Below are 13,606 nucleotides of genomic sequence, written 5' to 3' on the forward strand. Positions count from 1 at the left end.
AGACAGATTACTACCTAAATGGAATCAATTTTGGTAAAGGAGCAGTACAAAGAGGTCTGGGTGCTCTTAAGGATGATCAGCCATGTTCATATTGCAGGCTCGAAGGGCAGAATGGCCTAATCCTGCACCTATTGTCTATTGTCCCCTAGGACACATGGAAGAAACCCAAGGTTGTTATGGGAAGCAAGAGAAGAGCTTGCTGCACCTTTGGCAATGATCTTTGCATCCTCACTGTTCACTGGAGTAGTACCAGACAATTGGAGGGTGGCAAATGTTATTCCCTTGTTCAATAGGGAATTACAGACCAGTCCGTCTTTCGTTGGTGGTGGGCAAAATTATTGGAGAGGATTCTGAGAGACAGGACTTATGATCATTTGGAAAAGCATAAGTTATTAGATTTAGTCAGCATGGCTTTGTGAGGGCAGGTCATGAGGATGTGACAAAATACTATTGATGAAGGTAGAGTAGTGGATGTGGTATGTATGAATTTTAGCAAGGTGTTTAATAAGGTTTACCATGGTAGGCTCATTCAGAAAGTAAGGAGGCATGGGATACAGGGAAATGTGGCTGTCTGGATAGAATTGGCTGGCCTATAGAAGACCGTGGGTGGTAGTAGATGGAAAGTATTCAGCCTGGAGCTTGGTGACCAATGGTGTTCCACAGGGATCTGTTCTGGGACCTCTGCGCTTTGTGATTTTTATAAATAGCTTGGATGAGGAAGTGGAAGGGTGGGTTAATAAGTTTACTGATGACAGAAAGGTGGTGGAGTTATGGATAGTGTGGAAGGCTGTTGTAGGTTGCAGCAGGACATTGACAGAACACAAAGCTGGGATGAGAAGTGATAGATGGAGTTCAACCTGGAAAAGTGTGAAGTGATTCATTTTGGAAGCTCAAATTGGAGTGCAAATTACAGGGTTAAAAGCGGATTTTTGGCAGCGTGGAGGAACAGAGGGTTTTGGTGTCCATGTCCATATATCCCTCAAAGTTACCATTCAAGTTGATAGGATTGTTAAGAAGGTTTATAGTGTGTTGGCTTTCATTAGCAGGGGGATTGGGTTTAAGAGCCGTGAGGTTATGGTGCAGCTCTATAAAGCCTTGGTTGGGCCACACTTGGAATATTGTTTTCTGGTCACCTCATTATAGAAAGGATGCTTTAGAGAGGGTGTAGAGGAGATTTACCAGGATGCTGCTTGGACTGGAGGGCATGTCTTACAAAGAAAGGTTGAGGGAGTAAGGGCTTTTGTCATTGAAGTGTAGAAGGATGAGAGGAGACTTGATAGAGGTGTACAAGTTAACGAGAGGCATAAATAGAATGGATAGCCAAAGACTTTTTTCCCAAACTAGAAATAGCTATTATAAGGGGTCATAATTTTAAAGGTGACTGGAGGAAGGTTTAGGGGAGATATCAGAGGTAGGTTCTTTACACGGAGAGCGGTGGGTGCGTGGAATGCACTGCCAGCAGTGGTAGTCGAGGCAGTTTCGTGAGGGACATTTAAGCAACTCTTGAATAGGCACACGGATAATAGTAAAATGTAGGGTGCGTAGGTCATTTGACCTTAGAATAGGATAAAAAGTCGATACAACATTGAGGGCCGAATGGCCTTTAGTTGTGGTGGTGTTCTACATTCTATGAAAGTATTTACACTATTTCTGTCATGATGCTCAAGAAGATGATAATTTGTGGAATCGATGGACAGAAATTTCGTGTTCTCCTGTGTAAGATCAGGTTGGAATGCCAAATCAAGACTGGGGAAGTGACTATGGGAGTGTTGACAGAGTGACAGTTTCAGGAATACAGTTGGTTCTTGGAAATGACCTAGCAGGATCCAAGGTGGGAGTGACTTTATGGTGAAGAAGCCGAAGGAAAAGCAGGGAACTGAAGAGTTAAAAGTAATATACCCTGGAATTTTTCCAGACTGTGTAGGAACAAGATCCCACTGTCATAAGTTACAGCAAGAAGGAAAAGCTAAAGAGAAAAATGAAGGAATTGAGGTTCAGCTAGCTGACACCCTGTTTAATGTAATGGTACAGGAAAAACCTAACAGGTAGAGGGTCAGACAGGTGTTTAGTCCTGAAAGGCTAATGGACTTACAACAGAAAGATGAGATGATAAAAGATCTATGTCATGATGCTTACTCAGAAAAGGAATCAGAATATAATCCCAAGGGTTATTCTCCTAACATAAAAATGGAGATCACGGCAGGTTAGTGCAAAAGAGAAATGGGTGGAAGTGCACCAGGTTGTGTTGCTGGTAGTATACAGATTGGAAGTATTATGGGTGTCACATAAATTACCAGTAAGAGGTTACCTAGGTGTGGGGAAGACTCAGGCTAAAGGTACAAGCACTTGTATAGGCCTGGACTACATAAGGATGTGGTTGAATTTTGCCGTACCTGTAAAATGTGCCAGAGATGGAGAAACATAAGTTAGTTACTGTCCCCTAGAGTGAGGAATCAAGTCCAGATAACATGGATTTTGATGTGCCTCAAAATACATTAAATAACGAAGAAGTCCTTGAAGAATGGGATAGGGTAGTGAGCTATCTCTCTCAGGAGCAAGGAACAGAGTTGAAAGATTTGTTGCAGCAGTATGAGGACATATGCAGGAACAGTATGGGGGATACTAATACTGTTGTATGTGAGGTTGAAGTAGAGAATGCTGTTCAGATAAAACAACGCCCCTACAGGTTTAATCCTATCAAAGCCTTACAGGTCCAGAAAGAAGTAGATATGATGCTCAACGAAGACATCATCAAACCTAGTCAGAATGAGTGGAGTTCGCCAAACCTGTTAGTTCCCAAACCTGACGGAACACAATTATTCTGTGTGGACTGTTGGAAGGTCAACGCTGTAACTAAATTTGACTCATACCCAATAGCAAGAAACCTTTAATCAGAGAAAGCGAAAGAAGTTTGTGTTTGTAACCCCAACTGTACTGCATCAATTTGAAGTGATGCTCTTTGGAATGAAAAACGCACCAGCCACATTTCAAAGACTCATGAAAAAATTTGTGGCCGGATTAAGAAATTGTGCAGTTTGTCTTAACGATATAGTGATCTTTAGCCATTCATGGAAAGATCACATGGTACAGCTGGCAGAGCTCTTTGAACAATTACGAAAAGCAAAACTGATAATAAACTAAAAGAAAACAGAATTCACAAAGGTAGAAGTGAGGTTCTTGGGACAAAATATCGGTCATGTAAGGATGACCCCCAAGGAGCGTGAAGACAAAGGCCATCGAGGAATTTCCATGACCATCCTCGAAGAGAGAGGTACTTTGATTTTTGGCACTGAGCAAATTCTACTGAAGGTTAGTGCCAAATATCAGCAGTATGGTGGCGCCACTGATGGATTTACTAAAGAAGAACACAAAATTTCGGTGGACAGAACACAATGCCTGGATGTATTTGAGAATTTAAAAGCCACATTAACACTGCATCAGTTATAGCTACACCAATTTTTAAAAAAAACATTTAAAAGTTGCAATTGATGCTAGTGATATGGGGGTTGGAACTGCATTGACGCAGGAAGATGATGATGGAATTGAACGGCCAATTAGCTACTTTTTGAAGAAACTCAATATCCACTAAAGAAAAACACCACCATCGAAAACAAGTTATTGAGTTTGGTACTGGCCTTACAACATTTTAATTTTTATGTGACAAACAACGTTTCAGAGATAGTTGTGCACACAGACCACAAGCCTCACATTTTTGAAAAGATTTAAAGAAAAAATGTGAGACAATTTAATTGGAGTCTTATGTAACAGACTTATAATTTACAAACTACGTGTTACAGATTGTAAAAATGTTATTGCAGATGGGCTATTGCGGTTTTAAAAGCAAAGGTGTAAATAAGATTCGACTGTATCGATTCCAATGTTATATATGTGTGCAGAATTACTATGAGGGGTATAACAAACATAATGATATATCTATTTCATAATCATGGTATTAAGATTTAGAGAAAAAAATTGAAAAATGAACCCATCTTTTCATTATTGATGGTTCATTTTTCTTCAGAGGGGAGGTGTTACAAAGTCGAAAGAGTATATGGTCACTTTAAGGTAGTGTTTTCTTAATTTTAAGGTAAATTTAAAGTACAGTAACAGCTGTCAGAATACAGAACAGCTAAGCTATGGGCTGTTCCACAATAGATACATGTAATAATTGGCTGTTAAATGGATATCTGAGCTGTGGTTGTTGTTTTATCAACAATTCAAATTTAAACAATTAATTTAAATTATGCCCAGGATACCAAAACCCAATTGATTTTGAATTTGTCGTATTGACAACATCGGACCTGTAAGAGGGAACGATGTTGGACGGTATAAGATATGAGGGCATTTTGAAAATTGATCAGAGCAACTGCCTATTGAACCAGAGAGTAACTGCCATAGAGCTGAAGAGCAAATGCCATCTGAAGAAATAAACATCTTGTTCTCAAAGAAATTTCTGAAGTGACTATCTACCAAAAAGGTACCTTTTCCTGTAAAAGCAGTAAGTATGAAGTCAACCTATGGAGAGGACAGTAGAATCTGAAGACCAGAAGGAAGAAAGCATAAGAGACAGTATGGACTTTGAGAAATTAAGTTAAGGTAATGTTTAATGATTGTTATTGGAACAGCATGTTAATAGAATTGTGTTCAGCTAAGGGGTAGTGGTTAGTTAAGAGAAAGAACGTTTGGTTTGTTAATAGTGTACCCTGTTAGGGTTAAATAATTAAATTGTTACTCTTTATTTATACACTGGAAATCAGGGCTCTTCTTTCATTCAAACACTTTTAAACAGATTACGAGGCGAGGGGAACTTTTCTGAGTGTTTGGCTTTAATTAGCAGAGGGATTCATTCTCCACATCATAACATATGAACATGTCTGGCAAAATCAACTCCATCCTGGCCAGTAAAATGCCTTTGTATTTTAGCCTGAGTTTTTCTGACCCCAAAATTACCTTCTAGTAGCAATTAATGTTCTACTTGCAACACCTCCTTTCTATAACATACTGATAATACAACTTGATAACTTCCGCTCATTTTTCATCTGCCTGAATATGTAGTGGTCTCCATTTCCTCATCATGACTTCATTTTTAAGGTAGTAGCATTCAGGGATTAGGTCAGATTCTTCTTCTGCGTACATTTTTTTGATACAATTGCTTCTGATTTTCATCTTCCTGTTGTAACTTGGTTAATTTCTCTGACCTAAAAATATCCACTTTGTCCTCCACCTGTTCCTGTTTTCTTTCAACCAGTCAAACATGGTCTCTGATAATTCAACTTCAACTTCCTCATCTGTATTCTGTGATTTCTCCTCCTGTTTCAACTGGTGACTTTGTGACCTTGTTAGCACACAGTCAGGAAAAAAATCCCAGAAAACACTTCCTATAATATTTCAGTTGCCTGATTTTCCACTGGCTTTTCAACCACCATGGGCAGCACTGCCACCTGTGGCCCAGCTATATCTTTACTAAGGACTAATTGTATTCCTGGAGCACAGAGTTCTTCTAGTATTCCTACCATTATTTCTCCACTTTTCACTGGACACTCTAACCTCACGCTACATGATGCAGCACTTCTTGTCTCACCAAGAATTTCATGTACTAACACTTTTTCTGGCAATTGTCCTTCTGAGTTACATATCACCTCATCTCTCAATATTGAAGATTGACATGATCCCGTATCTCTTCATACTGTAACTTCTTTACCTGCTGCTCCTGGCCTATGTGAGTAAACCTTACCATCACAAGTAAATAGTTTAAGAAGATCGGGCACTTCCTCCTCAATCAACCTCTGACCAGGTTGTAAATTCTGGTGCAGCTTTTTCACCTTCACTGTGTTTTCCTTTACCACTTTAACAAAATTCGTTGGCTTATCCTGTTCCTATCTCCATCTTCCCAGTGCTTTTTCTAACCTACCAACACATTGATTTCATGTGGCCTACTTTATTGCAGTGAAAACACCGGAGCTTTTTAACTTCTCTTTCCCCTTCATGGGTTTCCTTTTTAGCCCTGTGGTAAGCTATCTTTATTATCTTCACCAAAATCTACTTTTCCCTTACCATGTGAGGATTTCTCTTTTTTTCTCCCAATTTCTATCCCTCACAGATCAAAATTTATGTTGGAAACCAAACTTTGATTTATGAACCAAATCATAATCATCAGTCATTTCAGTTGCTAATCTTGCTGTTTTAACTCTCTGCTGTTCCACATGAGTTTTCACTACCTCAGGAAGTGAATTTTTGAACTCCTCCAAAATAATCGTCTCTAAGTTTGATCTAGTTTTAATGCTCATATCCACCTATTCGAAATTGATTTGTTTTATCCTTTCAAACACTATGTATATTTGACCAGGGTCTCTCCTTAGATTTCTGTAATGGATGTAGGTTTGTTTGCTGAGCTGGAAGCGAGCAAACCTACATTAAGAACCTCAACCTGAGCTACATATCTTCTCAAAACTCGCTATTTCTGTAGGCTTCTGGCACAAGTTCATATACACTTAAGATGGTTATCTTCACCTCATCATACTCCCCAGATACCTCCTCTGAGAATGATGCGAATACCTCACTAGCTCTACCTACCAGCTTTGTTTGGATCAACAAAACCCACATGGTCACTGGCCACTACATTGTTTAGCCACTTTCTCAAATGAGGTGAAAAAGGTTTCTACATCCTTGTCAACAAAATTTAAGCAATGCTTGGATATTTAAACAGATCCCAACCAGACCTTTGGATATGATGGGTTTGCTCATCCTCACCATGCCTACCTTCTACCTTCACCTCCATCTTTTTAAGTCAACTTTCCTATCTAAGTATCCATTTCTGAAGTGCAAACTCTCTCTCTTTCTCCCTTTCCTCTCTCTGTCCCCCCTCTTCTGCTAGGGCCTTCATCTCCTTTTCTTTTTCCTTTGCTTTTAACCATTATTCAAATCGTCTCAGTTCTTTTTCATGTTCAAGCTGCCTCAGCTGCAACTGAATTCTAGCCATTTCCAAAGATTCTGATGGTGTTTCCAGCAAATTTAAATGCCAAGCTATTGCTGTAATTACCTCTCCTTTCCTCACAGATAAAGGCAACTCCAACTCTAACTTGTCTGCCAATTCCACCAGCTTTGCCTTGCTCACAGTCTATAAATCCCTCAAAGTCACTTCTTCCACCCTCAGAAAACTCTTGGTGGATCCAAGATGGCAGCGACCCAGCAAGTCTGAGTCTACAGTGCTCCTCCCAAGACTTGGGCAAAGTGGGTCACCCACCCCCACCACACTCACCAAATCATTTAAAATAGCTGTTTAATTTAATTAGTTGCTTAGTATTGAATTTAAACAATTTAATCTTCAGTAAAAATGACGCAAAGGAAATGGAGCCCGCAGCTCTCAGCAAGTAGGAACCCCTCCCCCACCCTCTCCAGCTGCAGCAGAGGCGTCCACAGCCGCCCCGGGGGACTTACCTACAGTGGCGAGCCTCGTGGAAATCATCTCCAAACTGGATGCGAAGATCAACGCTTTTATTGAAGATTCCCGAAGTCGATGGGACTCACTCTCGGCCGCGCTGCAAAAGCACAACCGAGACATTAAGAAAATCGAGCGCCGAGTCAAAGGGGTGGAGCTAAAGGCCGCGACCTCCGAAACTACAGTGCAATCGGCCGTGGATCAGGTCCGGACTCTCAAATAGCGAGTCCGGACCTTAGAGAACCACATTGACAACCTTGAGAATCGAGGTAGTCAAAAAAATATTCGTTTGCTGGGCCTTCCCGAACGGGAAGAGGAAGGCCAGCTTACAGCATTTCGCGAACAGTGGCTTCCACAGCTGTTAAATCTGGTGGCTGGATCAGGCCAGGTAAGGGTAGAATGGGCCTACAGGATTGCAATACGCAGGCCTGGCTCGAACCAGCGCCCCCACCCGGTCCTGTTCCGGCTGCAGAGCTATAAGGAGAGGCAGATACTCATAGAAGCCTCTAGAAATCTTGGAAAAGATCTACAAGCCATGATCTATAAAGGATCCAAGATCATGTTAATCCAGGACTTTTCCCCAGCTCTGGTCCGAAAGAGGAAGGCATTCGATGAGGCGAAGAAGTCTTAAATATTCAGTACTCCTTACGGTACTCAGCGAAGCTACACTTTAACCATGAAGGATCCATGTATAGCTTCGGATCGCCGGAAAAGGCTAAGGAATTTTTGGACTCTCTTAGATAAATTGTAAGAGATAATTGATGTTGGTTTGCCTTCGCCCCACTCCGGTTTATATCCCCTCCTTTTCTTTTTTACCTTACCCTACTGTTTAATATTATCTTGGGGGGTGGGGAGAGGGATTTATTTATTTGTTCTCTACTTAACGATTTTCTCCTCCCCCCTTGGGGTTTTTTTAATTATTCTATATATATATATATATTATATATATAGATAGGCCGGGGGGGTCTAGTTAATGTTGGTGGGGGGAGGTGGTTACCTTATTCTATTTTACCTCTGTCTCTAGGAGCAGGGTTGTTTTCCCTTGTTATTTTGTATTATTATACTTAATTATTACTTGTTGAGGTTGTAATTTTATAGTTATATATGTTTATACATGGTATTAACATTATCAAATATATCCAGGTGTTGGTGTGGGTGGGGGGGTGGGGGTAGGTTGCTCACTGTTAACTCTAGCTCTGTAGTATATTTGAATTTTCCTCATCCTGTTGAGGAGTGCCTGGGTCAAGGGTGGAGCACTGGTTGGGAGAGGATACGATGGACCTTTGGAAAGGAAGTGATACCCTCTGGAAACAAGGGGGAAATCTCCATTTAAATACGCTTTTTTTTATTTAGAAATAGTTTTTATTATACTGTTGTGAGTGTATTAGAGAGCCTTTATTTTTGTGAATTTTATATGCTCTGTGCTCGGGATGTTCTGGATAGGGTTTCCCCTCCCGAGGGGTCTCAGATTTGCCCGGACGATTATGGTTGATCAGTCAGTTAAGTGGTGCACCTGGAATGTCAAGGGGAGTAATTCGCCAGTCAAAAGGAAGGAAATATTATCAAATCTCAAGAAAGAAAGGGTGGATTTGATCAGGCCTTTTTTTCTTCTTTTAGCTCAAAAAGCAGGGGAGTTGTTATTTTTATTCAGAAGAATTTCCCTGCCAAAATCCTAAATCAGATAAAAGACGAATCTGGACGATATATTCTGATTAAAGCCCTTATAAATGGAGAGGAATATGGGATTTTAAATTTGTATTGCCCCCCCGGCACATCCTTTTAAATTTATAACGGAAGCCTTCTCAAAATTGATGGCTCTCGGTGCTCTTCATACAATTATAGGGGGAGACTTTAATTGTATTATGGATCTGGAAATAGACAGGATTCCCAAGGGTAATGCAGGATTATCTCCCAGATCTAGACAATGGGTGGATCTGAACAAAGAATTAGGATTAGTAGATATATGGAGATGTCTTCATCCACAGGGCAGAGATTTTTCTTTTTACTCCAATCCACATAAATGTCATACCAGAATTGATATGTTTTTTGCCCCCTCGATTTTTAAAAATTCCATATCATCCTGTAAAATAGGTGGTATAGCAATTTCCAATCATGCTGCTGTATATATGGAAATCAAGGCGAGGAAAATGGGACATCCCGTATGGACCCCTTCCTGATGAAAGATAGTAAATTTGTAAAGTACTTCTCTCAAGGATTTAAAAGTTTAGAAATTTAGAATTTAGAAATTAATTTAGGTACGGCTAGCAACCCATCAATGATGTGGGAGACTATCAAAGCTTACGCGCGAGGTTTGATCATCTCATACTCAGCGACCTAGAAAAAATTAAAGGGAGAACAACAGCGTCTGCTCAAAGCTCGCTTAAAAGCAGCTGAAACAGCATACGCTGCTAGACCTTCTATTATCAAATTGCAAAGGATTACGGCCCTTAGGACAGCTCTAAACACCATACTTACTCAAACGGCTAAGAGGGAAATATTATTTGCACAACAACGGTTATATGAATTTGGCGACAAACTGGGATGATACTGAGCATTTCTTGCAAAGAAAAAAAAGGCCCCTCAAACTATCACGTCTATCAAGGAAAGTATGGGTATTTTGACTCATGATCATAAAAGGATTAATGCAATCTTTAGAAAATTTTATTCTGATTTGTATAAATCGCAGAATTGTGAAGACAGGACTAGGAGGATGCAATCGTTTTTAAAAAATTTGATCTTTCCGGACCTAACTCCAGAACAGGTATCGGTCTTAAATGCTCCCCTAACAGTCCAAAAAATACTTGACGTAATCAGGCAACTTCAGAGCGGGAAGGCACCTGGCCCAGATGGCTTTCAAGCTGAATTCTATAGAGAATTTACAGGAATATTGGCTGGTCCACTTATGGACATGTATAACTATGTATACAGTCAGGGCTGTCTCCCGCCTTCGTTGAAAGAGGCAAATATCTCTCTTATCCTTAAAAAACGAAAGGACCCAGAAGATTGTGCGTCATACAGACCAATATCCTTGCGAAATGTAGATTTTAAAATCCTTTCTAAAACATTAGCATTGAGACTAGAAAGGGTATTGCCACATATTATAAAGGAGGATCAGTGGGGTTTATTAGGACCGTAGATCATCCAATAATATTAGAAGGGTTTTGAATATGATTCAAGCCAGCCATCAGGGAAAGATACCAGGAGTAGTAGACGTGGAAAAGGCATTCGATAGGGTTGAATGGTCATATTTGTTTTACACATTGGAAAGATTTGACGTTGGAAAGGTGTTTACCAAATGGGTCTCAACATTGTATAGTGATCCCAAAGCAGTTGTGGTTACCAATGGATTAGGTTCGGATAGCTTCAGTGTGGATAGGGGCTGCCGTCAGGGATGTCCCCTCTCGCCATTGTTATTTACGCTAATAATTGAACCACTAGCAGAAGCTATACGGGCTGATCCTAATATAACGGCCCCGAGGATTGGTACAGGTAAACATAAAATTACCCTTTATGCAGATGAGGTTCTTCTATTCCTCAGTAGTCCTGTGAGGTCTGTGCCTCACTTAATCCAAGTTATTAATACATTTAGTGCATTCTCAGGTTATAAAATTAATTTCTCAAAATCGGAGGCTATGCCAATGGGTGGCCTTGCTATGATACCCCACTTAGTGGACGGATCCCACTTTCCTTTTCGGTGGTCCCTGGAGGGTTTCTTATATTTAGGCATTTTAATTGCCCCAGTATTTGGTCAGTTATACAAGGCTAATTTTGTGCATTTTTTGGAAAGGATGGCTGGTTGGGTTCCTTTATCTGGAATCATAGACGGCTCCTCATTAAGCTGAAGAAGCTACAGCTTCCACAGGCAAGGGGAGGATTGGACTTCCCGGATTTTAGGAAATATCAGTTAAATTCCCTATTAAGTTATTGGGTCTTGCCTGAGCCGCAATCAATCTGGCTGGACATCGAGTAAAATGCTCACTTATTAACCTTGTATTTTCAGACAAGAGGAAAATCATTACGGATCACTGTAAAAACCCTATAATACTAAACACAATTAAAGCTTGGAATATAATGCGGCAAAATGAGGGCAACTCACATAAAACATCCCCCTGTGCTCCGATAGTGGGAGCATGGGGGTTTCAACTCGGGTTTACAGATGCCACTTTCAAACTCTGGAGATCCAGGGGTGTCTCATGTTTAGGGGATCTATTTAAAGAAGGGGTCCTGATGTCTTTTGAACAGCTGTGTCAGAAATTTGGATTACCTAATGGAGACCTCTTTCGATACTTCCAAATTCGAGATTATACACAGAAGAAGACTACGTTATTAGATAGTCTTTATAAATCAGACAGAGAATGTAGAGTGCTACGACTAATGGGGATATCTTCCGTCAGTACTATTTATCATTTACTACATGATGAAGTATCGGGAGATATGGACAATCTGCTTAAAACATGGGATCAAGATTTGGGATTAGAAATCTCTGTAGAAACGTGGAATGACATTTGGGAAAACGCCAGAAGAATCACCATCTGCAACAGAACTCAGGCTATCCAGCTGAAGATATTTCATAGGACCCATATAGCACTGGATCGATTGGCAAAATTTAAGGCAGGAGCATCTCCAATGTGTCCCAAATGTAAAATAGAGGTGGGCACTCTTGTACATTGCCTATGGACCTGTCATAAGATCCATAGATATTGGACTAAAGTAGCAAGTACCCTGACAGAAATTTTAGGAACAGAAATTAAAGTGGACCCTGTATCTCTCCTTTTGGGCTTTTCGAACTTACCCTCCCTGGATGTGCACGGGAAGAGATTATTTTCTATTCTCTCTTTCTGTGCAAGGAAAAATATTTTGGTTAACTGGGTGGCTGAGGGCCCCCCTGGACTTTCAAATTGGCACAGATTCATTATGGAATGTATTCCCCTTGACTTCCTACAAATATGGTGCACTGAAAGACCGAATTATTTCATAAAATATGGCAGCCCGTCTTGAATTATATAAATACAGATATTTCGGCTATCCTAACAAGGGCTTTTATTTAATTGAGATTGCGAACTTGGCTGGTCTGCGGCTCCTTGGGGGAGGAATCCCGCACGAATACGAGTTTTGTTACATTTGATGTTAACACATTCCGAGCATGTATCTCACGACCCAATTTCTGTGTTATCCGTTGATTTTTTTTTCTTTCTCTTATTTGAATAATGTAAGAGACTTAATTATACACTCTGGTTAGTTATAGGTTAGATTAGTAGTAGTAGTTAGTTGAGTTTTTTTTCCCTCGGTATTTTTCTTTTGTTAAATTTTGGTTATTATTTAATTAACATTTAATTGTTTCTCAATGTTTGTACTTGAGAGTTTTGTTTATTTTTGTAAACTTGTAAAAATGTTAAATTTCCAATAAAAATATCTATATAAATAAAAGAAAACTCTTTGTGACTGAAAGAACCATTACTACAACAAGTGAATCCAGCACCCAGAACAAAAGGACGCCAACACTTACCACTCACTGCCTTTGATACCAACAACCCTAAACCCAAATTGGAATTACAGAATCAATCCCAACAAGAGGCCCCAGTCTGTTATGGACTAAGACAGATCCCCTCAAAATACTTTTGGAAGGTAGCGTAGACCCTAACTACTACTTATTTTAAAGGCTGATGTGAAGTTGATATTCCAAGTGTGATGCAGCTGGTCAAACCACTAAGCTTTAAGCAAAACAGAATTTAATTAAACACTACAGTTGAAACACGAACAAAAGAAAACTGAATTTAGAATAACTTAACTATTGGAAAACTTAACTGATCCAATACCGCAATTTAAACTTACGAGTTGTTCCAATCCAGTTACATTTCATTAACACATTCCTTGGCAAAAAGGTAAATTGAAACACAGATTCTTATAGGCAGGAGGGAACAATTTCAAAAGAAGTTTCAGAAAGAGAAAGAGAGAGAGAGAGAGAGAGAAAGACACACACACACACAGAGTCAGGAATCATCTGTTGAAGTTTTCAACCCTCCAGCATCTTGTGACTGCCACAGCTAAATCAAACTAGAAAAAAGCCTGAACTGGGAGAACCAGCCACTCCTCTGCCATTGTTAAACTCAGCTCTTTCTAGACCCCTCGACACCTCTGCCACTATGACCTCTCAAAGAAAACTCAAGG

The 13,606-nt window shown here is 40.0% G+C and overlaps 1 long non-coding RNA gene across 2 annotated transcripts in view; it reads right to left on the reverse strand.

Annotated features, from left to right (window-relative positions):
- The window catches only part of LOC140483751 (uncharacterized), a 56,316-nt gene that overhangs the window by 39,716 nt on the left and 2,994 nt on the right, over window positions 1–13,606 (reverse strand). The window contains exon 2 of one of the 2 annotated variants that reach the window (XR_011962030.1): window positions 7,438–7,538. The exons of the other annotated variant lie outside the window; for it this stretch is intronic. This is a non-coding gene — a long non-coding RNA (uncharacterized lncRNA). The remainder of the gene's footprint in view (window positions 1–7,437; window positions 7,539–13,606) is intronic. 2 annotated transcript variants of the gene reach the window in all.

This window comes from Chiloscyllium punctatum, chromosome 2, assembly GCF_047496795.1.
Source record: "Chiloscyllium punctatum isolate Juve2018m chromosome 2, sChiPun1.3, whole genome shotgun sequence".
NCBI classification, from domain to species: Eukaryota; Metazoa; Chordata; class Chondrichthyes; order Orectolobiformes; family Hemiscylliidae; genus Chiloscyllium; species Chiloscyllium punctatum.